Raw genomic sequence first — 23,088 nt, 5'->3', positions numbered from 1 at the left:
ATTGGTGGAGTGTGGATTGCAGTATTTAAAATAATAATAGTCAGCCCGATACTCTTCGCAGAAACAATAGATTCAGCTCGTTATTGTGAAACCTTTCACCAATTCACGGTAGAGATAACCGAGGACGGAATTTACAATGTTTGGATTCAAATAGATGGCGCAACCGCGCATACAGCCAGACAGTCAATAAATTTACACCAATAGATTCAGAGATTTCGAATCATTTCTAAGAGCTTGTAGTCACCTCGTTTTCCGGACTTAAGCCTACCGGATTTTAATTCTGGGGTTATGCAGAATAAAGCTACCCCCATAGCCTTCAGGAACTTCAAACTGCTATTTGTGATTTCACTAACAGCATTCTGCATGAACTTGTGCGAGTCTTCGAGAACAAAACGAAACACGTTCTGATAGGTTTGGACCATTTCCAACAGCTACGACAAGTCGACGCTAGTATTTTTATACTAATGCATGACTGATGTATAATACACTTTACACAGACACACTTCACACTTTACACACTCTACACTTTACAAGAGTAAGCTGTTTCTTTTCGAACGCAAAGTAATAGAGGAGATTAATGAATAATTCATTAAGTTTTTAAATATTAAATACATGTAGTTTGAAGATACGTGCTCAAAGACTATGCTGTAGGCAACATTATTCTGATTTTATTAGAGTTGGCAAAATCATTCTAATTTTTATACGTAGTAACACAAAAATTATTGCGAGGGGAAAAATATCAGTTGCCTACATGCAAGGTTCTAGAATAACTAGACATTCGTTTTCTGATATAAAATTTCAATACTTTGTAATTACTAATCGTTTTTTACTATAATTTACTAACATTACTAACATTTTTTTTGTCTGCATTGTAAGCTCCAACAAACCATATAAATTGCAGTTATCTAAACGAGTATATTTAGCTATAAAGTTGTACCTTACAATTTGTAATTTTTTGAAAATTAAATGTTAACTCGAATCCACAATAGTAACAAATAAAAAACAAATTTTAATATAAAAAAATTAAATTTTAATTTTTGATTTTTCAGACACTCCCAAAAACGAAAACTAGTTAAAACGCTAACATAAGAAAAAACAAGAAACTAAAATAAAAAAACGCAGTATTATTTGGTGTTTATCTATATCTATTTACTTTATTTACATTTAAAATATTCCTTTAATAATAATTTGTAAAAATTGTAGCGTAGTTAGATAATTTATTCTAACTTCATCATGGCATTATTAAAAATTATTCTGTTTATTTAAATAAATTAAAATAAAAACATAATTGGCTTCATCAGTATTCTTTACACTAATGGGTTTTCTTATTCTTGCTTTAATTATTTTACTCTTATTTTATTTTATTTTTTAATTTCTGTACAACACATATTTATCAAACGAAGGTGATTTTTTTTTGTATAATTTTATTTTTTCGTATTTTACTCTATTAAATTTGATGCTTACTTCTAATTTTAGAAAATATTATGTATTCGGAATATGCCTAATGTTTTATCATTCGCGGTTTTGTACATTGCGATTTTCTGAGGACAGAACAGAAAAGAATTTTTCTAATTATTTTCTTCCTACTTATTTAATGTTTCATCAGCATACAAACAAATTATGATCTCTTTACGTTTCATTATGCAATATAGGATTACTATATATGAATATGTATGTGCCGTATTATGCTCCAAATATGCATTTAATACGAAATTTCACTTAATTTACCACAACCAGGTTTAAAAAAAATGTTTGTTTCATTTTAACACCTTCACAATGAGTAAACTAATTTTAGATGTACATATGGTAGAGTAAACGTTTAAGATGCACCGTACAATAATGATTTATTTGTTATCTTGTTTTATTTTCTTCTATTTCCATTCTAATGTACAACAGATTACATATACAACAATTATTGCAGAGAGGAAGTAAATGCGACTAGTTCCAGTTGGTTACAGGTAGTGGGGAAGGGTGGTGTTAGCTTAGAATTGGAGATGTTGGGGATCCATGCAAAAGTTTAATTCGCTCTTCTCCTACTACTATAATATCCCGCCCAACCTGCTACTGTCAGGGTAGTCTTTTTCGATGTTTGATCAACACATTCCAAGTGGACTACTGCGCATCCATTTATTGTAGTAAGATAACTTTAACATATTGGAATTTGTTTTAATATATATTTTAATTTTTGTAGCTAGAATAGATACTAATTTCCTTTATCTATATTAGAATAATTTTTATTAAGTACTTCGATTTTATAAACAATGGAAGAGGTCACTGATATAAAAAAAGGTACAATTTATGTTATTTCTAAATACGATTAAAAATCTGTCCAAGAATGTGACAAATAATGGCAGAAAGTTATTGACGGTTATTTTCCTAATGATGTTTTTATTAAATAACTTATGAGTTTTTACAGTTTTGGCTCGGTTTGTGGGTGCGATTTTTTTTCCGTGAAATGAAATGAAATTTTAAAAGATAAAATGAAATTTTATTAGATAGTTTATAAGGCCATTGGACAAGTTTTTTTTACAACATTAATTTCGACGTTTGTAAAAAGTAAAAATAACAATTCAGCCTGAAGTCCTTTTAAAGTTTCAGTTAATTTCTATTGAACGGCACAAAAAAATTGTGTATATTAAATAGATTAAAATAAAAAAAAAATTGAAATTTTATATAATTTGTAAATTATACTGCAAGTTAGAATTCTGTATAACTAGTGAATTATAATAATAAATACGTAAAAGTTAATTAATCTCATATTTCAATTTTTTTTTTGTAAATTAATTAATTTATGAATAAAAGAACACAAAATACAAACTGATTTGAAATTAAATATAAAATTGTTATCGACGCTGGTTAAATGACTTATTGTTTTAAATTATCTGCGCTGGAAATCATAAAAATATTTTTCTTTGACTAATCAAAGAAATAATTACTGAAACTATGCGTCACAGAAGAAAAAGCTATCCGTTGAAGAATATGTCTTACAAACAATTGAGGGAAAATACTGAATATTTTTTATCGATTTAAAATTTGTTCTTTACTGCATTATTACAGTGAATTGGATTTATTTACTGAAAACAGCAGCGATAACAGAAAATTATGTATAAATTTACCCTGTTTTTCACATGTTCCCTTTAATGAGATTTGAACGTATAAAAAGTGTACAGTCACTTTTCAGTGCTGCACAACAAAATAATTTTGTACACATACGATATATGTGCAGTAATATGAACATTATCGTATGTACACATACGATAACATGAAGCGAGTATCGCACGACAGAGATTCTTAAAAGTTTTAATGTAATTTCTTCTTCCCTTCACAACCCTTTCTTCACATGAAGAAAAATATATATATAATTTGTAAATTATAATGCAAGTTAGAATTCTGTATAACTAGTGAATTGTAATAATAAATACGTATAAGAATACGTACAAGAATAAAAATGTAATTTTGAAAAGGAAATTCTAGAGAATACTTTAACATAAAAAAACAAAAATTTGATAAAAGTTTACTAATTTAATGCAGTGACCTCAATAAAAAATCTTTTGATTTTTTTCTTTTACTTATCAGTGGTCATAAAAATCTATGTAAATCAACTGGTTAGAATTTGAATGAGTTAAAAAATTATGTGTCTGGTGTAATAATATATAATAACGTAAAATTCGTTAAATTTGTCATCGTTTTATGCAGTTACAATCGGTAACAAATACGTAGGAGCCACAATACACTGAGAATTTATTAAACCATAAATACCTCTCAATGTGATTTTGAATATATATATATATATTCAATATGTATATGTATAATATATATATATATATATATATATATATATATATATATATATATATATATATATATATATATATGTTTGATAACGATTCAATGTTGCAAATTACTAATTTAAATTTAGCTCATTAAAATATCTTCCGTTTGTGCAAATTATTTAATATTCAAGTACTGCGAATATGTAACTTTTATTAGCACGTGTAAGCCTATATTCGTAAATTCTTTGATTCAAACATTATCTATTATTAATATGCTTTAAGAACATATCTAGATAATCACATTCGCTAAAGAGTCAAACGGTTTATAAATTTTCAACTTTAATTCAAAATTTATGAAATAAAAAAAGCTGGTATAAGTACTGCATGACTTTCCCAGCTATTTATAATAAAAATTAAAAGAGTTAGAACCAAAAAACAAAAACAGAGTATATATTGTTTAGAGATGGGGAGCAGATTTTAAGAAAATGTTTCCAAAAATATTCCTCTGTAGATTAAACTTAACAAATTTGTTGGTAAAGTTATCTCTAAATCTAATACCTCTTCAATAAAGGCTAAGATAGGGGAAAAATAATATTCACAAAAAACGTTTCTACTTTTAGGACCGGGGTCTATAAATTTAAAAATTTGTAGATATTTTTTGATAGCTCTATTTATGAAATTAGTATAAACTTTTCCAATAATGTTTGAAAAACATTTAAATCGGATAGAGCAAAATAACAAAAAATATATTTAACTTTAAGTAGTGGGTTTGATTTTTTGAAATTCCTTTTTTTTATGTATGCATTGTAGGTAAAAAATTTGCCTTATTTTTTTTCTAAATAGTCCTGAAGAAAATCGAAATTGATTTTTTCACGAAATCCCCCACCAGGTTAGGGAATTTTGAAACAGTAATATGATTAATGCCCCATACATAGAAATATTTGAGTCAAATTTAAGAAAATCGGTTTAGTCAGTCATAAGATGTTGCCAAAAGCAATCCGACACATATCTTTTATCATTGTACATATGTATAATTTTTACTTCGTACAAGGAAGTATTGTAATCGCGAAAAATTCCAGTTTTCAGAGATTTCAACGGAACTATCCATTTTGACCATCCCTGAATCCATTTTGACTAGTTTCGCGTGGAGTCTGTACGTATGTATGTCCGTACGTACGTATGTATCTCGCATAACTAAAAAACGATTAGCCGTAGAATGTTGACATTTTGTATTTAGGACTGTTGTAATATCTAATTGTACACCTTCCCTTTTGATTGCAATCGACTGGACCAAAAGTATCAAAAATCCAAAAACTTTGGATTTTGGACTTTAGTAATAAGTCCTCATTGAAAGCTTTTCAACGATGTATCATAAGTGGTACTTATTTTCATTGGTTTTACAGGTATAGCCCAATAAAATTTTAATTAATGAAATATTTTGATCTTGCAAGGGGAAAACACATCGGCTAAAATCCGATTTCATGCCCTTTTTTCATTTAATTATATTGATTTATTAATAGTTATTAACCTGTGAGTGTAAAAAAAATTTTCAATGAATTCATTGAAAACATATAAAAAGTATATGTAATTTAATAGGCGTACAAGGAAGTCATGTGGTGTCCAAATAAAATTTTTTGGTGTAGATAAACTAGTTGGACTGTACAACGTAAAAATTTGCAAAAAAAATCCCTATACCCCATTTTCCATGTGGTCACCATACTTTTTTCCCTTTAATAAAAAAAACACGTGTAAATTAAATATTCATTTAAATTAATTTTTCTAATATATTTATTTTTTTATGATTTTTGATTTTGTTTTCTGTAATGTATGCAGTCATTTTATTCAACAATTCAGAAAACGTCGACCCAATTAAGATAAAATGTTTTTCATTTATACAGAAACGTATACAGGAAAATAAAAATCACTCGCTATTCTGATATTGTTCCAAATATTTCCATTATTAACTTATGTATTTAAATTATCGACACATCAGATATATTGACCGGTATTTTTATGTTCGAACATGAGAAAATGATTAAATACGTGATAAAACTGGTGGGAATAAAACTTAGACTAGTTTAATTAGACGGCAGTAAATTGACCGCTATAACGATTGCCCAGATTTTTATTTTTATTTATAACTCGTTTCATTATTGTTTTAAAAAAATAACTAATTTGCAGAATAATTTAAGTTTGTGTCTAAAATCCCAGATAGTATCAAATACGAGTAGAGCAATTTTTTGTAAGGACTGAATTCAAAGAGTCCATCAAAGGGAGCTTCAGGCGTATAACTCCAGCCGCACCTTAATCACCCTGGTTGTTATAACATGTAGTCTTAACAATAACCGTCTTTCTTCCATGGAAAATCTTTTTTCCTTGCAATTTTTCATATATGATGGTTGGAGAGAGATCACTCCTGTAATCAGATACGCCACTGAAATTCATTGCTGTAACGCAAGAAAAATAGGAATCCAGTAAGAGCATCGACGAGATTATTAATTGATACCTGTTTGTAATAAAAGAAAAACAATTAATCTACTAGTCTGACAGTTAATATTCGTCCAGTACTCCTTCAATCACATCGAAGGGGAGAATCTTTTTGCAGGTGGTGCTCTCGAATACCGAATACGGAGCTCCAGTTGGTTCATCACGCTGGAGAGGAGGAGAACCCGTGTAGTTCTTACTCGGGTGCTCAGGGCTGTTTCACTTCCGGTATGCTACGGGTATTGGACCATCTCAGGTAATGTGGTCGGAGTAGTGGCCGGACTTGCGTATCCCAGGATCTCCTTGTTCGGAGGAGAGAAGAGATGTAAGGGGAGTGGGTAAGGCGGATGCTGAGGCATCGGTGGTTCGCAGGTTGTAGGAGAGATAGGATCAGTCGACGAAAGGTAGATGGAACTACGGATGACCTCGGACCTTCAGAGGTGGCTGAGCCTAAAAAATGGAGAACTGGGGTACGAGTTGACCCGGTTATTTAAATGTCACGGGTGTTTTAAGGCGTACTTGTGCACGCGGACGCTGAGACCCTCGGCGAAATGCGATTATTGCGGGAGGAGGATACCGCAGAACACACCGTGGTCATGTGCGATCGGTTCCTGCAGCATAAGGAAGCATCCTGGAGAGAATTCGGCGTGCTTACCCAAAAGAACATCGTTGCGATTATGCTGCAGATTGAACGATCGTGGCACGCGGTGTTCACGATGATGATTAAGATGGAGGTGGGTATGGAAATAAGACAGATGGTGTTGTGATAATACCGTAAGGTCGGCCTGGCGTACCATGTTGTAGAGGTGGAGTGGTTTTAGTGTTTAGGCCCAGAAGGAAAAATCCCACACTACCGTGGGGTTCAAGACCACATGGTGCCTATAAAAAGTTTCCCCTCCGACGAGAAAAAGTACTTCTTTCTAATTAGATAGTTCACCTAACCGTAATTATGAAAACTTCTGCCACAAACATTAATGCAAAACAAGGGAAACCTTAATCACAACAGCTTAACAATAAAAAGGAAAGAGAGGTTGCTATAATTCATATTGATACATAAATAAATAAGCACAAAAAGTAATAGTAAAACAAATACTTAAAGATAATGGGGAAAAAATTAAATCGGTCTAAAGTGAATAAAAATATCAAAGGAGTTAGTTAAAATTTAAAGTAAAATAAGATTAAAATCCCTCTATGAATCATGAGACCTTGCCGATGGTGAGGGGGCTTCAGTGCTCATTGATACAGAGTAGCTGGACCGAAGGTGCAACCATATCGGACAGATATCTGTTGAGAACCAGACTAAGGAATGATTCCTGATAGAGGGCAGCAGCTCTTTCAGTAGTTGTTAAGGGCGTAGTTGAGGACGACTTAAACCGCCATATCAACATCACTCAGTCCTCTGAGTACTGCGCAGCTGAAAGCAATGGAAAACTACAGCTGCTTGTTTTTCAAGAAAATGTAGCTCTCTGCATTTTCATATAACAAAGATGGAGACTCCTTACTTGGCAAAATATTCCGGAGGTAAACTACTCTCCCGTTCGGATCTCCGGGTGAGGACTACTAAGGAAGGGGTCACCAGAAATTAAAAAATAACATTCTACAAGTCGTAGAATGGAATATTAGAAGTCTAAAAAGGTTGGTTAAAAAAGGAATTAGCGAGGTTCGGTGGGAAGAGGAAAACGATTTTTGGTCAGGTGATTTTAAAATAATTAACTCAACTTCAAATAATGGGCAGGCAGGAGCAGGTTTCGTAATGAACAAGAAGATAGGGAAAGAGTAGAGTATTACAAAATGCATAGCGATAGAATCATTGTAATGAGGATAAAATCAAAACCTAAACCAACAACGATTGTTAACGTCTATATGCCTACAAGCGTCCATGATGATGATGAGGTAGAATGTGTATACGACGAAATTGATGAAGCAATTTAACACATAAAAGGGGATGAAAATTTAATAATTGTTGGAGATTGGAATGCAAGCATTGGAAAAGGCAAGGAAGGAAATGTAGCGGGCGAATACGGGCTGGGTAAAAGGAATGAAAGAGGGGAACCGCTTTATAGTGTTTTACACGAAATATAATTTAGTAATTGGCAACACCCACTATAAAAATCATACTAGAAGAATATACACGTGGAAAAAGCCAGGTGATACTGCAAGGTATCAGATAGATTACATCATGGTTAAGCAAAGATTTAGAAATCAACTCGTTGACTGCAAGCTTACTCTGGAGCAGACATTGATAGCGATCGTAGTTTAGTGATAATGAAATGTAGATTGGGGTTTAAAAACCTGAAGAAAAGGTGTCAGATGAATCGGCGGAATTTAGAGAAGCTTGAGGAAGAGGAGGTAAAGAAGATTTTTAAGGAGGCCATCGCAAGAGGTCTGAGTAAAAAAGATATGGTAGAAAATATAAAAGAAAAATGGGAGAATGTTAAAAAGGAGATTCTTAAATCAGCAGAAGCAAACTTAGGCGGAACAAAGAGAAATGGTAGAAAACCTTGGATTTCAGACGATTTATTGCAGCTGATGGATGAACGCAGAAAATATAAGAATGCTAGTGATGAAGAAAGTAAAAGGAACTATCGACAATTAAGAAATACTCTAAACAGGAAGTGCAAACTAGCGAAAGAAGAGTGGATTAAAGAAAATTGTTTAGAAGTGGAAAGAGAAATGAACATCGGTAAAATAGACGGAGCATATAGGAAAGTTAAGGAAAATTTTGGCGTACATAAATTAAAATCTAATGTGTTAAATTTATCTAATGTACACCGATTTATAATACGAAAGGAAAAATGGGTAGGTGGGTGGAATATATTGAAGAGTTTTACAGAGGAAATGAATTAGAAAATGGTGTTATAGAGGAAGAAGAAAAAGTCGAAGATGATGAAAGGAGAGAAACAATACTGAGATCTGAATTCAAGAGAGCATTAAAAGATTTGAATGGCAGAAAGGCTCCTGAAATAGACGGAATACCTGTAGAATTACTGCGCAGTGCAGATGAGGAACCTATTGATAGATTTTACAAACTGGTGTGCAATATTTACGAAAAAGGGGAAGTTGTGTCAGACTTCAAAAACAGTGTTATAGTCATGATACCAAAGAAATCAGGAGCAGATAAATGTGAAGAATACAGAACAATTAGCTTAACTAGCCATGCATCAAAAATCTTAACTAGAATTCTGTACAGAATAATTGAGAGGAGAGTGGAAGAACTGTTAGAAGACCAATTTGGTTTCGGGCAAAGAATAGGAACAAGGGAAGCAATTTTAGTGATCAGATTAATAGTAGAAGGAAAATTAAAGAAAAACAAACCAACATACTTGGCGTTTATAGACCTAGAAAAGGCATTCAATAACGTAGACTGGAATAAAATGTTCAGCATTTTAAAAAAATTAGGGTTCAAATACAGAGATAGAAGAATGACTGCTAACATTTACAGGAACAGTAATAATTGAAGAACATAAGAAAGAAGCCGTAATAAGAAAGGGAGTCTGACAAGGATGTTCCCTATCCCTGTTACTTTTTAATCTTTACATATAACTAACAGTTAATGATGTTCAAGAACAATTTAGATCCGGAGTAACAGTACAAGGTAAAAACGTAAAGATGCTACGATTTGCTGATGATATAGTAATTCTAGATGAGAGTAAAGAAGATTTTGAAGAAACAATGAACGTCATGGGTGAAGTGCTACGCAAGAACTACCGCATGAAAATAAACAAGAACAAAACGAAAGTAATGAAATGTAGTAGAAGTAACGAAGATGGACCACTGAATGTAAAAATAGGAAGAGAAAAGATTACGGAGGTAGAAGAATTTTGTTATTTGGGAAGTAGAATTACTAAAGATGGACGAAGCAGGAGCCATATAAAATGCCGAATAGAACAGGCGAAACGAGCCTTCATTCAGAAATATAATTTGTTTACATCAAAAATTAATTTAAACGTCAGGAAAAGATTTTTGAAAGTATATGTTTGAAGCGTAGCTTTACATGGAAATGAAACTTGGACGATTGGAGTACCTGAGAAGAAGCTTTTGAAATGTGGTGCTATAGGAGAATGTTAAAAATCAATTGGGTGATAAAGTGACAAATGAAGAGGTGTTGCGGCAAATCGATGAAGAAGGAAGAATTTGGAAAAATATAGTTAAAAGAAGAGACCGACTTATAGACCACATATTAAGGCATCCGGGAATCGTCGCTTTAATAATGGAGGGACAGGTAAAAGGAAAAAATTGTGCAGGCAGGAAACGTTTGGAATATGTAAACAAATTGTTAGGGATGCAGTAAGTAGGAGGTATACCGAAATGAAACGACTAGCATTAGATAGGGAATCTTGGAGAGCTGCATCAAACCAATCAAATTACTGAAGACAAAAAAAAAGATTAAACACATATTTCCAAATTTTTAGTGTACGGAGGTTAGTGAAGTCTAAATATCTGAGTCTCATCATGATTATTTTCAACAAATAATCCAGGAATCTTCGTTTGTTTTATTAATATTCTTCACTCTGGATTCTAGGTAGGAAACAATTAACGATAAAATACTTCTGTTTTATTAAATGAAAGATCAACAACATCTCTAGTCATTCAATTCTGATTTTTTAAATTCTGTAGTTCGTATGCCTGAAAGTTATTTAAACTAAATGAATACTTCCACCACTTGTGAGTTAGATTACTAACCTCAAATATTTATGAATAATTCTGATGTTAAATGAACTTTCAATAAATGTATGAATTTTCTAATTTTGACTAATGGATTTTACGATTAAGAGCATTCCATTTTACGGTTATGGAGCATTCCATAGCTTACTATTGTATAAAAACGAATTTGTATCAATAATACTTATTTTTTTAATCTATATCCTTTCTGTATCAAATAATACATTTAGTTAAGATTAATGGTTTGGGCACGTCACTCAGAACACTTTTTTAAATATGCTGTTGTCTCTTTAATTTCTTCTTTACGATTTTAAAACTATGACGGTCTTGTGATATGTCTAATATTATCTAGCAAATTATCTGTTTACTTAATTTTTAACAAAGTGAATTTCTCATTTTAACTCTTCCTCAGTCAGTGAATTGGCTACCGTCAAACACAGCACGCAGCATGTGGGATACCGTTGGAATGTAAAGATTCCTCGGATTCTTTATAATGTTTATTGGTCATAGTGATCCTATATATAGGAACACATTTATTTCTTATTGACAGGTAAAAAAACAGTAATCTAATTATGAGTTGTAAAAATTTACAACACAGAAAAAAATTGGTTCATAGTAGGTTAGCGTTACTACAACTAGTGTGATTACTGTCACCTTTAAAAACAATTCTCTCGTTAAATATAATTTAGTAAACATAAAATAAGAAAATAGTGTACATAAAGAACCTTAAATCATATTTGTTTGAATCTCGCAAAGTAAAGCAGCATTTAAGGAATGAATAAAGATAGTATGTATGCATAATACTTCTAAAATAAAAATAAAAGTGCAACATATAGTTGAATTAATCATAGAAATATCATCTTTTCAGAATCCAGCGCCTTTGTGTACAACGAGATATAAATAAAACTCCCAAAACAATATTCATTATTCGTAAAAATCTTCCAACTATTAAGAATAGTCGTCTTTCTTATTTTTCCATTTCATAATAATTATTTTATTATACGACTTCACAAAAAGGAGTTCATGTATTTAGGGTGTTATGTGTTTGTTTCACCGTAGCAGATCAACGGCTGAACCGATTTACATCATGACCTCGCGTTGGAATTTTTTTGAGTTTTTGGCAGTCGTGTTTTTTAATTTTTAATATTTATCTCTTATTTAAATTTTTGATAAAAATAATGAAATAATTATGATGACAACCAGTGAGGCTTTTGCCTATGTGTATTCGTAGTAGTAAAAGAATACGAATAATTATAAAAAAATGCCAAATGTTTGCAGATAATATTTTATTTATAATTTTTTAAAGATAAATAATTATAATTATATTTAAAAAGAATATTTTTTATCAAAATAAAATCAGACCTATAAATCGCAAAAACACGTCTCTGATCAAGAGATACAGAGTGGAGTGAAATAGAGACAGTGAGAGAGTGAAAGGGAGAGTGAGGGGGATATACTTTTTAAACGCTACACGGCCGAAGTTGAATCAAAATCCAGGCTAGATCTACCTGTGAGTTTAACTGAAAACGGAAAGATGTTAAGAAGTACTGCTTGAGCAGACAGAGGGACTTTGGTTCTTGTGTCTATATTGATTTAATTTCCTCTACTGATTACCGACCCTGTATGTAATGACTAGTTTCCCAAATAAAAATGGATACTTATTTATAATATTTTATTATGATTGTAACGCATTAAAACGACGTACAAGTTGAAATCGTAAGGATTGGTTTCTTTGAGTGTAATGATGTTCATCTCAAAATTTAAACGTCAATTGTAGAACTGAATTTCACCTGTATTCTGTGTGTTCGGTATACTGATATGTGATAATATAATGAGGTCAGGGAAAGAAATGAACAACCACTTCATCACCATTTTCCTTGTACGTTTGACATTGGATGAATATTATTTTTTCTTCGTTATTTTTGAGTGGTTCGAAATTTATTTGTAAGCGACATGTGTCTCGTGTGAGACACATGTCGCTTACAAATTTCGATATCTACAGTATTAATCACCTAATATATGCGGATTTATTAAAATTTAATTATAAAATAATACATTTTTTTAAATTACATTTCTTCTTGTTCATAGTTTATGTGTATATACATATATTATTTATTTATTTATTCTTTTTTAAATGAACTATTATAATTATATGTATTTGCTACAAATACTGGTTAATTTATAATTTTAATAAAGTACACATGTCTCGTGTAATGTTGCGAAATAGTATTTAAGAAGCTAATGAGGTATTAGTAATATATTCACTTAAATTGTAATCTACTGTAGTATGAAATTAATTATAATTTTACAATGTCTTGTAGAATATTAATAACAGTAGTAAATAACATCTTAAAATAAAGCAATTTTTATTGACTTTATAGCAGATTACATAAAGATTTTATAACAGCTATTTTAATTAATCATCACCTTTGCAAGTAATACTGAAAGGGAAGCAACAATCACTGGGGATTAGTTCAATTTCTAAGCTCTAAGCAAATGTCAGGAAATTTCATCCACAGCAATATGAGATTATTTTATGTAAATTTATTTTATTAATAAAATGAATAAATAAATAAAAATAAATCATTGTTTAAAACTTTTTATACACTGTAAAAAATTATTTGGATCTACTAATAATATTTCACTATATTCTGGAATGAAATTTTAATTGCTGTAACCGTATAAATGTAGTAATTTTATGTTACTGTTGTGGGTAGATCAATTTGAAGTAAGAATAACCAATCGCGGTGAACATTAGACTGGAAAAATGTGATTATAAATTTTTATGTAACAGTAATAGTCTAATAGTCTTAAATATCCCGTTTACATTATTTATTTAACAATGTTTTAATTGATATCAGTAATCTGCAGTATAAAAAGGAAATACATTTGTGCAACCAACATAAAATAAATTTTGGACTAATTAAAAAAAAAAAATTTTTTCTTTATTACGTTTTGAAGAATGAATTACGATGAACCCAGGTTATAAAATATCCTTGAGATGTCACAAAAATTGTTTGATTCATCACTTAGTATCTTAATTAAGTATTGTTCCATATCCATATTAAAACCCGGCCAAGGGGTACATAAACTTACGTGGTGTTGTCCATGACAAATTTTTATTTCAAGGACGCCATAGTGTTTTTAAATATTAATGATTACTAGTTTTTCATTCTGGAGTTGTACTTTATAATATACAGCATCTAATACAAATCTAAAAGGTAGTTACCGGAGGCTAAACAGGAAAAAGAAAGAGTATCAATGTTTGCCAGCATTTGGGCGATTACTTCCCTGAACGTGAATTAGTCATGCAGAATCAATAGCTTGCCTGCAAAATCATCTGATTTATATCCAATAGATTTATACCTAAAATGTATGTTTTACAGTACACAAATGCTCAATGTTGAAGATGAATTGAAACGGTGAATCAAATTAAACAGTGGTGAATTGAAGAAGGTTTTTGACAAAACAGAATTACACCAGTAACTCCGAAATATTGAGACCGTTGTTAAATTGTCAATACTACACTGTATTGTCATCATTAGGGATCAGTTTGAACGTTTGCTCTAAGGAAATTGAAAGTAAAACCGGTATGCTATTATTTATTGTCTGTTTAAAGTTTATGTTATTTAAATTTATTCAAATATAAATTAATCTTCTGAATAATGTACGAGTAATTACATATTATTCATCAAGTCTTATTATTTTTCCTATAATTATAAATAATTTTCACTCGGTCATTGTTAAGAGTGGATTGTGCAAAATGATGGAAGACTTTATATTTTCACTAAATTATATTTTCATTTATTTAATTATTTTTTAATAAATGAAAAGGCCGCCAATTTTTAATTTAAAAAATGTTTAGAAAGTTAGTCTATTTGCAGTAAGTTTAATTAGTCATTTTTTTGCGTCGAAAGAATCAACAAAATTTTAAGTTTATTCGAAGGAATTAATTTAATAGTGGTGAAGATGAAAATGGTCCGGCTGAAAATTATGTCACCAATCTTCTGCTATGTGTAGGTTGTTTTTAGATCGATTTTAGAAAATAAAAAATTATAACAATATAAAAAGAAAGTGATTAGCTGGAATAACATTCAAAGGAACAGTAGAATTTTATGGTGCTATGGTTCATAATTTTTACGTAACATGTGATTACGCTACCCAGACTTCAGGCATTCGGAATTGAGAGTTAAAACATTCTGATTTCCAGTTTGTTTTCCTTTTTTTAATTCTGGGAGAAATCCGTTTAAAATCATTATTATGGTACGAAAGTTGATGGATATCGACAAATAACAAAAGTCCTGTGGTTTTTCTGATCAATAACAACTGTGGGTTTATCTGATGCTAGACTTACACACATATACCCACACAACTAAATTTATAATTTTATTTAAATATAATTTTTTTCATTAATTTAATTCAATGATTCTAACTAAAGTGGACTTGGATACCGTATTTAATTCGCGCGGGTGTGGCGGTACTAATGGCAACGGTCGGCACTAACTAAACTAATGTAATTTCATAACTTAATGAAAAAGTTTTGCTTTTACGGTCGGAAAACTGCTGTAGTCGCGAGGCTTAAAGCACCAGATGTCGAGTCAACCGAGCGATCGAGTTCGGGATCCAGCCGGAGCGAATTATTTTTTACACTTTAAATACTCTTAATTGATTTAATTCTACCGCTCACCTGTGACGTCACAACATAGCAGTAGTTTAGACAATTTTTTGGGTTGGGGGGGTGCGATTTTTCAAAAGTTTTTTTTGGCAAATATTGTTAAAAATTAATCTTTCATCCTAAATAAAGCATGATAATTGTAATTGAATGACAGCCAGTAGTTATATCATTAATAAATAACGAAACAAATTATTATACCCCATTAATAAACCGATGTACTTTTTTGTTGTGAAACAATTATTATACTACACAATCCTTATACCCATTAACAGCAAAAGAAAAACTAAACAATGAGGGTGTATTTATTCAAGATTAGTAAAAAAAAAAAATGGTTACCTATCAGTAGATGTTTCCTATTTTATATAAATGTATAAATGCACTTTTTATTTCACTAATTACTTTCTTGTACGAAGTAAAAAGTATTGTGTTCGTGAAAAATTTCGGTTTTGTAGATTTCAACGGAAATATTAGATTTGATGTGACCATCCCTGAATACACTTTGACTAGTTTCGGCGTGTCGTACATATGAGCATATGTATCTCGCATAACTCAAAAACGATTAGCCGTAGGATGTTGATATTTTGGATTTAGGACTGTTGTAACATCTAGTTGTGCACCTCCCCTTTTGATTGCAATCGACTGAACCAAAAGTGTCCAAGAAAACCCAAAATAAATAAAAAATTTTGATTTTATACTTTTTCTAAAATGCAGTAATAAGCCCTTATTGAGAGCTTTTCAACGGTATATCATAAGCGGTACTTATTTTAATTGGTTTCAGAGTTACAGCCAAATAAAATTTAATTAATGAAATATTTGGATCTTTCAAGGGGAGAAACATAGGTTCGAATCACACTTCATCGCCTCCTTTTTTTAAATTTTAATATATGGATTTAATAGTAGTTATTAACCTCTGATTGTAAAAAAAGTTTTACGATGAATAATAATTCAATAATAACAATAAAAAATATATATATGAAAAAATATCAGAAGTTAATAATGAAATAAAATTTTATATACTTTTCACTTCAAAAAAAAAAAAAAAGTGTATATGTAATTTAATAGGCGTACAAGAAAGTCACTATGGTGTCCACATCAAATTTTTTTTGTTAAAATTTAAGTACTACGTTAACTTTTTTTTTTGCCAAAAGTCACTTTAGGCTTCCTATGTAAATACGAACTTTTATATTTTTCTAAAATGCTTTACAACTAACTACCTGTTTTTTAAAAATATTTTTCGAAAATCTAAAAAAAAAAATCCGTATGTGAAAGCCAAAAGCAAGCTATTTATCTCAAGCGGATATTTTCTTTTTATAATTCCTGATTGTTAACAACTTAAGAAAACACCTTAGAAACTGATAATAATTAAGTTTAATTTTACGAATCGAGTAAGTCATAAAATTGAAAAAGTCTTCACCTACTTGATGGCCTGTAAACTTTTAAAATTAAAAATCTGACTTTTGAATCCCGGTCATATTTGTCATCTATGCAAAAAAAAATTCCGTAAAAACTTTCGATGAGCTCCGGTAAAGTCCATAAGGCTCGAAACGGAGGGGGTTTCTTCCCCTACGGTGTCAGGATGTGAACATGTCTTTGAACTTTCTCACACACGAGCTTTGAGTTAAAAAAATACGTTATTTTAATATATAATTTTAAGTGAAGGCACATCTAGCAGAAACTTATAGAAACAAACGGACCAGTTGTTTTAGGATGGCCGCTAGCTTAATTGGATGACACCAAACAAGTACAAAGAAATAAAAAAGTTAAAAAATAAAATTCATTTTGCAAAAAGCGGTTTTTAAATTACGTCACTGTTAAATAATAAAGGTGAACTGATTTGTTTTGCTTATGGGTAACATATGTGTACTACATTAAGCAAAAAGTATTGAAAAATGTACTTATAGAAAGTAAATTTTTGTTGAGCATAAATCTAACTTGGAAAAGCTCTTGATTTGAGATAGAAACTTTTTAGTTGCAGTTATATTCACTACGTTGAATATAGCATTATTTACAACATTTATTTCGGTAATATTTTTGATTTATTTTAATTATTGAAAAATTATATATATATATATATATATATATTGTGTGTGTGTATATATCAATTTTTTTCGAATCCCATGGACCACGTTATTTCAATCCAGGTATGAAATTTCTATCTCGGTTTTAGAGCTTTTGTGAAATTTCATTTGTTATATAAAACATATTTTGAATGCTTATAGAATGGAAACAATCCATCTCACATTTGTTTCTGACCAACGAATGCATAATTAAATATATTTCAAGGACATATGATCCCGTGCAATATATACATATTTTTTCCTCATACTTATTATTATTATATTTTTCCGTTGAAGTAGAAACCGGTTCCAGGAATATGTTTTTAATAGTTTTATCTGCAAGTTCTTCTTTCTTCTCTCCAATTATGTCAGTAATCAATGAAACAAAGAATGTACGTATAAAAGAAAATAAATAATTTACAACACACCACTCACACACACGCACACGCACACGCACACACATACATATATATATATATATATATATATATATACACACACATACATACATACATACATACATACATACATACACACACACACACACACACACACACACACACACACACACAAAGCAAAAAAACGAAAGAAATATTTATCCCCTGGCTAGACGGCCGGGCGAACGAAGCGAGCCCTGACTGGCAAGTATTTATTCTGGTCAAGGCTTCAGGGAGATACCGAATAATGGGCAAAACACTTTCTTTTTTTTCGTTTGTGTACTCAAAAGTCACATTCTTGTACCAATTAGATGATTGTATTAGATTAATATATCGCTTTGACTTTGTGTTTGGACAATTTCATTTAGGATTTGGACATAAGCCTAATATTTTTTGTGTTATTCGTTGTTGACAACAAAATAGTTGTCGTTACGCCTAATATCTTCAAACTTGTTTAGCCGATTTTTATGAAATTATATCGACTTGGGTGGTTACTGATTACGGGTGCCATTTAAATGTAATTACAATTGATCAAGGGAGTGGGGAGATACGGTCAACATGGGTCTAATATTTCAAAATTTTATTCAGACTAGAATAAATTTTTTACGTAATTCTTCGTTTGCATTCTTACATTAAGTAACAAAACTGTTAGTTTTGTTATTTTTAATTTTCTTCTTAGTCAAAGTTGTAGAGTTTTATCACTTTCCCGGGCTTGTCGAATGCAATTCAGTTTTTAAATACATGAAAATAGACTTTCAGAAAGTGTTTTAGGAATGATGCAGCTCCTTTATCACTGCTATTGCAGATGACGCTATTTTTAGTTTAAAATAGCTTTACTTGAAGCGATCAGGAAATGTTTGTAGTTCTGGTCATATAGTACACGTGATATACTTTCTTTTTTAAGTCCATTGCATTTTTAAATTTCATATTGTTGAAGTACGCTGAGTCCGTGGTTTTTACGAGCCGCGTGTAAAATTTAAATGTTGCCGTATTATCTTTATATTTGTATCCAGCTTCGTTAATACGATGTATGCTAGAATTGTAATTGTTTATTTAGGTTTCACTATGCTTTGGTAATAATCGTGGATTCATGTGTTCTTTGTGGCGACTTCAAAATACAAATTTAGTAGTCGACATACTAACGAAACATATTTTGGTAAACAAAACCCAGAAGTCCACAGATTAAATAACAGTGACTGTACTAAATATTTTATTGTTCAAACCGGATGCACGTTCATCCACATCTACGAAGAAAACATACATACTAAATAGAATAGTTCAACCTTTGAAGATTACCTCATTCACACTGCATGCGCACACAAGATATTAACTCGTAAAGTTACTCACTTAACACTCTTGAAAAATATTAACACACTAAATTTGACAAAAACAAAATACTCTACTAAACCGATTGATACGACACAAATTCAATGCTGTATTTAACAACATACTAAACGGATTTCATAACTTTATCAAGACGAGCCTTACCTTGTATTGACGAACTGAATCCGTTGTCCATCCAAAAATAAACTCTGAAATTAATAATCCATTTGTTGAAACTTGAGTAAATGTATAATTTTTTTTTAATCTTTATGTGTATAAGTTAAAAATACATTTAATCATGTCGGCATATATTCCTCATGTAATCAATCCATGAAGACATTTAAATTTTAGAAATTATACGTATATTTTATCTTTTGCAAAGATTGTAGCGTTGGGACCTTGAACAGCACGTTCAAGGGTAACACCTTGAAGCGGTCATTCTATTGTAACCGCCGGAATACTTCAATACGATTCTATATCAGATGCATTGAAATATATTAAATGGATCAAGTTTACTTATCATTTTAAGCTTTGCCAATATAGTTTGTCTGATTACGGCGTTCTGGCAACGTAATGAGTTGTGCTGTTTACTAGGAATATTATTGAAGCTTACCAGAATTTTTCTTTTAGTAAAAGAAAGCGTTTTTTTTTTTTTTTAAACTGGAGCAATATTATACTTTTGCATCTAGATTATTTATAAAGGAACAAGAAAATCGGTTTTATTAACTATCTTTTATATCTATATAACTCATATTTACCTACTTCCCAAAGCTGTGATTCATGCCACATTTTCGTTTTAACGTGAAATGTAAAACGAACACTGGACTTTTTATTAATTTCTTTCATTTATATTCATAAAACAGTAATTATAAGAAAGGATTTTACAATCTGTATATCAATCTATATAACCGCTTGTAAGACGATATGAAACATACGTAATACAGATACATAGTATAGACATATCTACAGAGTTTAAAGAATAAAATCAAAATATTTTAGGTATATGTATGTTTCATATACTCTACTGCAAATATATCAATCACAGTATAGTACAATTTTGTTTAATTTTTGTAACTTTTGTTTTGAGAAGTACGTTAATAATGTACTGCATGTGTACAAAAACAATGTCAGCATCTGGTGCAGTGGAATGACCGCTTGAAGGTTGCGGATACCAACCCACAGATAGTGCTCAGAATTACAAGAAGAACGGAACGTTTTGAGAAAAATATAAATATCAAAAAAATGTTTAATGTTTGTTTTATAATTTTAGATGCAAGATTTGACAGTTTCCTGTTTAAAAAAAAAAATTATATATATATTTTCTTATTGTAAATGGTAAGAGTAGAAATTTGGTTTTAATTTCATATTCCGAAATGACATGGATAGAAATTTTCTCGATTTTCTAGAAAACTGATCGAATTTAAAAAAAATAAAAAATGATTTAACTAAGAAAAATCTGAACATCAATATGATGATCGATGGTCGTTTTATGCTAGAAATTCTAGAAGAATTTAATTTCTGAAGTTTTAGAAAAGATGTAATATATTATTTTATGTAAGCTGTAAACCGCGTATTAAACTACCTCTTTTTTAAGTCATGATAAAATATTAATCCTTTAGTAATACATCATTTTCTCTGTTTCCGTACTGCATTTTGATAATTAATTTTCTGTTTGTATTTACAAAAAAGAATCGAAATTTACTAAAAATGTAGAAAGTAAAAAATTTTTGATGTAAATTACTAATGTTAATGCAAATGTGGACCGAGTAATAAATCACTCGGTGAACTCTTTATTGGGCTAATGATAATATTTTCTGTTGATTAAGATAATAATAATTTTTTTATAAAATGATACAAAACAGAAATGAGTAATAAAATTAATATTTAATTATGGACCATTATTTACAGCGATAAATTTATTTACTGTCGCTTTATTAATTATTACCCTTATTTAATTATAAGTTTGTTTATTTTGCGCGTTTTTCTTTTCTGATATTTATTTTTTTGATAAAACCGTATTTATTATTTATAGATATATCGTTATCTCCTGTTTACAAAAGAAAAAAGAATTGCAATTATTTAAAAAAAAAAATAATAAAACTTTTTTAAAATTAAATATTTATATTAGTGCAGTAACTAGCAACAGAGGCGTGACTTAGGCACGCCCTCCGGGCGGGTTGCTCTGGCGGGCGGCGTCTCGGAATGGGATTATTAGGTGTCCAAAATTGATTACCTCTTGTGTAAAAATAATTTTTTTTTGAAAGATGAAAATTGATATAACGAAAGTTAAATTAGAAATTTAACTCTAGAAAGCGGTATTAATGAATCGGAATTTTCAACTAGTGATCGGTACATTCCGGTCCTACTTTTTGGTTATAGTTCAGTATTTTATGAAGAAAAACAATTACATAAATAAAAAAAACAACATATTATTAATATAAATATCGTATATACATCGATCGATATATCGATGTATAATATAACAATGTTATAATAATATAACAAGTACACAACTGATCGCTACGAGACATGTATACCAACGAATCGGGATTTTCCGCTAGTGATCGGTGCAGTCCGATGCTAAGGTAGGGGGACGGACACAACACACAGACCCACATACAAAACACCTCTTTTGTAGGGTAGAATAAAAATTCCTGAAATAAAGTTGTAATTGTACATACTAGTATACAATTTAGGGTCTGTGAGCTGTGGGAGCGGAACTTACTGTCCAGTCGGTTCCCAAATCGTGCGTGTTGTCAGAATTTTTTCCCTCCCTGTTATACCTCAATGTAGTTGCGCCTGAATAAAGTTATTTGTTTAAATTGGAAAGTTATGTTCAGTAACAGAACTTAAAGATATTTGAATGATTTGGCATGGATGTAAGGTGTTAATTGTATTAAGATTACTCTCGCAAATGTATATATATATATATATATATATATGTATATGTATATAAAACATTATACGTGAAGTATTACTATGCAGTAATCATATTTGTCGTTATTTTAGTCATTTAACAAGTAGTGTATTGATACCTAATACAGAATTGCGAAACATTATGGAATGAGGGATTTATAAAATAATTAAACCTTTATCCGTCATATGAAATAATTTTATTAGAATAAGAGAATTGCGGTCATTATTTTAAATTATGTTTACTAGGTTGATAAACAATCTAAACTACAGCTAACATTTTTTAAATACTATACTTTTAATTATTTGTAATATACCATTGTTAATTTCCCATTGGTTGGCTTTACAAGTACTTAACAAGTACTTTAACATTGCAATTTAATTTACTAAAAATTATTACTTTTAAAATTAATTGTTGTTTTATTTACTAATTTTTTGAGTAATAATTCAATAAAATCTTCCTTTTTGTTACATCAGTGAGTATTTTGGTAGTAAAGGGAAAACAGCCTAAAATCCATATTTAATTACAAAAGCCGGCAAAGTATTATATGAACTTCCCGGCTATTATAATAAAAATTAAGAGAACAAAAACCACGGAATATTCGTATATATTTTAGTGGTGCTGAATAAATAAAAAAAAACTTTTCTAAAAATATTCATATATAGATTAAACTAACAAATTTGCCTAAATAACGTTTTCTCTAAATCTAACATCCTCCTCAATAAAAGCTAAAATAAGAAAACGAAAATTTCAAAAAACATTT

General features: G+C 30.2%; 1 protein-coding gene across 10 annotated transcripts in view; it reads left to right on the top strand.

Moving 5' to 3' along the window:
* LOC142324214 (sodium-independent sulfate anion transporter-like) overlaps positions 1–23,088 on the top strand; it is a 126,160-nt gene that overhangs the window by 26,648 nt on the left and 76,424 nt on the right. Inside the window, exon 1 of one of the 10 annotated variants that reach the window (XM_075365097.1) lies at positions 1,995–2,135. The exons of 8 other annotated variants lie outside the window; for them this stretch is intronic. The gene's annotated coding sequence lies outside the window, so the exon portion shown is untranslated. Of the gene's footprint in view, positions 1–1,994; positions 2,136–23,088 lie in introns of those variants that run through there. One more of the 10 variants, XM_075365052.1, reaches the window with a different exon arrangement.

The sequence above is a fragment of the Lycorma delicatula genome, chromosome 1 (genome assembly GCF_047948215.1).
Source record: "Lycorma delicatula isolate Av1 chromosome 1, ASM4794821v1, whole genome shotgun sequence".
In the NCBI taxonomy this organism is placed as follows: domain Eukaryota; kingdom Metazoa; phylum Arthropoda; class Insecta; order Hemiptera; family Fulgoridae; genus Lycorma; species Lycorma delicatula.
The sequence above is the reverse complement of the archived record's forward strand: the minus strand, read 5'-3'. Positions and strand labels throughout refer to the sequence as shown.